Source organism: Rutidosis leptorrhynchoides, chromosome 9, assembly GCF_046630445.1.
Source record: "Rutidosis leptorrhynchoides isolate AG116_Rl617_1_P2 chromosome 9, CSIRO_AGI_Rlap_v1, whole genome shotgun sequence".
Lineage (NCBI taxonomy): Eukaryota > Viridiplantae > Streptophyta > Magnoliopsida > Asterales > Asteraceae > Rutidosis > Rutidosis leptorrhynchoides.
Genome location: NC_092341.1, coordinates 79,986,087 through 79,989,545, shown reverse-complemented (window position 1 = coordinate 79,989,545; position 3,459 = coordinate 79,986,087).

The following is a 3,459-nucleotide window of genomic DNA, read 5'->3' as shown; positions in this document are numbered from 1 at the left end:
CCACTGGCTTTACATACTCGGGTGGTGGTGGTGTAACTTCTTCATTGTTACTCTCATCTAAAACCTTCCCATCTTCTGGTGCTGGTTTTTCAGAATTCGTTGAAACCATATTAACATTCTCATTCCGAGGATTTACTTCAGTATTACTCGGTAGCTTTCCTTGTTCCCTCTCACTCATCATGCTAGCAAGAGTACCTACGTGTTTTTCTAGATTCAAAATGGAAGCTTGTTGAGTTCTTAATGACTGATCAAATCTCTCGTTCGTTTGGGTTTGAGTTTCAATAAATTGTGTTTGAGATTCAACTAGCTTGAATACCACGTCTTCCATATTTGACTTTTTCTCTTCGGTTTGTTGTTGTGGTTTATATAAGCCAGGTCTTTGTTGATTGAAAGTGTTGTTTTGAGTTGGTTGGTTATTCGGACCTTGTTGGTTATACCAGTTATTGTCGGGTCCTTTTGGATTGTAAAGAATGTTTTGATTTCGATTGAAGTTTAGCTTTGGCGGTTGATAATTATTTTGATAATTATTTCCAGGCCTTTGGTTCATATAGGAAACATTCTCTCGTTGTTCCAATGTTGGTTCAATGTGACAATCTTTCAATAAGTGTGGTCCACCGCATAGCTCACAACTGATTCGTATTGCGTGAATATCTTTATTCATCTTTTCCATTCGTCTTTCGAAAGCATCTATTTTTGCTGAAACGGAATCAAAGTCATGGCTAGAATCGGCTCTAGCCACTTTAGATGAACGAAAAATATCTTTTTCTTGGTGCCACTCATGCGAGTGGGAGGCTGTGTTATCAATAATTTTGTAAGCTTCAGTTGCGGTTTTCTTCATAATGGAACCACCAGCTGTTATGTCGATGTCTTTTCGTGTAGCAACGTTGACACCTTGGTAGAATATTTGTACTATTTGGTAAGTGTCTAAACCGTGTTGAGGACATCCTCTCAACATCCTTCCGAATCTTGTCCACGCCTCATATAATGTTTCATTTGGCTTTTGCGCGAACGTAACAATTTCTCCTTGAAGTCTCACGGCTTTAGATGCCGGAAAGAATTGTTTAAGAAATTTTTCAACTAAAACATCCCATGTGTCAATCGCCCCTTCAGGTAACGATTCTAACCAATCTTTGGCTTCTCCCTTTAAAGTCCAGGGAAACAACATGAGATAGATCTGCTCATCTTCCACTTCTCGGATTTTGAATAGTGTACAAATTCTTTTAAACGTACGAAGGTGTTCGTTAGGATCTTCATTCGGTGCACCACTGAATTGGCATTGGTTAGTTACCATGTGTAGAATTTGTCCTTTGATTTCATAATCTGGCGCATTAACTTCTGGCTTAATAATGGCGTGACCTTGGCCCGTGCGTGTGGCTCTCATTCGATCTTCCATACTTAGAGGTTCCGTTACTTCCATAATTGAATTTGTTGAATACGAATCACTAGAGGATTCTGATTTAACGGTTTGTGGTTCAAGAGGAATAATTAGTGGTTCAGGATCTTGGAATTGTCCTTGAATATCCTCCGGGTTCTCAGTTGTGAAATCGGGTTCAAAAGATGGATTATCGGAAATTTGAGTTGGAGTTCTTGTTTGATTAGATGATGATTCTAAAGAAAAATCAACGGCGACAATATTGGCTAAATGCCTTGATCGAGTTACAGGCGGTGATCGTATGAAAGGTGGTGAACGTCTTGCTCGGTGCATTCACTGAATATCCTATTAGTTTTTAAAAATGAAAGAAAAATTATAATAAGTTATCCAATTAATAGACTTTTCTGATTTTGCCCACGTTTCGAATAGCCAAAAGATACAGCAGAGGGGCAGGATTCGTTTGGTCTCAATATAATTGAGTACTGTTTGGCTCCAATAACCCGGTCCACGTACAAATCCAACTATTACTACGAACCAGAAAATTTTGATGTCTATCAATTTAACCACTTTAAAATAAATTTTCGTAATTTTAAGAAATTTAGAGAAGAAGTAGAAAAAATTCTAAGTCCTAAAAACTAGAATGGCAAGAAATAAGAGAGAAAAAGATTGCGCGTCGAAAAGTGTCGAAAAATAAAAAGGTCGAAAAATAGGCGTCGAAAAATAAAAATAAGAAAGTAGCGCGAAAAACGGCGTCGTAAAATTCTAAAGCACCTAAAACTTAGTCTAAGGAATAAGCACTTAAGGAATTTTACGGCAAAGCCTAAAAATTCTAGAAGTAAAAATAACTATGGCAAAACTAAACTTAATACTAAAAGTTGCGACTATAGTCTAAAAATCTAAAGGTAATAAAAAAAAACATTATTTTTTTTTTATAGACAAAATCTTAAAAAAATATAATTTTTTTTTTAATAATTTTTTTTTTTTTACGTTTTTTTTTTACGTTTTTTTTTTTTTTTTTTACGTTTTTTTTTAGGTTTTTTTTTTTTTTTTTAGGTTTTTTTTTTAATTCGTTTACTATTCATGAATAGTAAATGAAAAGAAATTAATTAATTTACTATTCACATGAAAGCGATATGATAGAAATTATTAATTACAAGTTACATAATATAACCCTGAAGTATTTAATAAATACGACTTTTTAAAATTTTACGTATCAAATTTTGATTCTAAAATATTATTATATTATTATATTCTATTTCAATATTATTATATTATTATATTCTATTTCAATATTATTATATTATTATATTTTATTTCAATATTATTATAATTAAAAATATAGCGTTTTAGCGCTCCCCGGCAGCGGCGCCAAAAACTTGATGATGTAGCGTGAGGGTACGAAATAGTATTATTTTTACTAAGAAATACTACAAAATATGACACAAGTTTTATTAATTTACGGATGGGATATACCTAAACCTTGCTACAACACTTATAGGCAGTGTACCTAATCGTAGAGTAGTGTAGTTTTTAGTAAGTCCGGTTCGTTCCACAGGGAGCTAGTGATTACGTACTATATTTTTATAAAACTATATTTATATAAATATATATATATATATAAGTAGTAATATTATTATAAAAGGGGGGTTTTTACCGTTTAATGACCGGTTTGTCGATTTTATATTTTTAAGCGTAAAGATAAATGACAATAATTAAAGTGCGTAAAATAAATAAATGACGATAAATAAAATAACAATAAATAAAATTGCGATAGAATATGAAATAAAAGGATTATGCTTATTTAAACTTCCGTAATCATGATGTTCGACGTTTTGATTTTAATTAATTGTTACTCGGGTTAATTGTCCTTTGTCATGGTTTATTTGATACCTATCTGGTTTTTATCCATAATAGTCCATCGGTCATAAATATAAAGTGCGAGTGTCCTCGTCAAATTACCCTTATACCCGAAGTCAAATATTCCAACTAATTAAGGATTTAAACTGTGACGCAGTTATCACTTCTGTCAACAATTACACCAGTTATCACTGTATGTAATCTACCCCTGTTTTGATTAGATATGAATA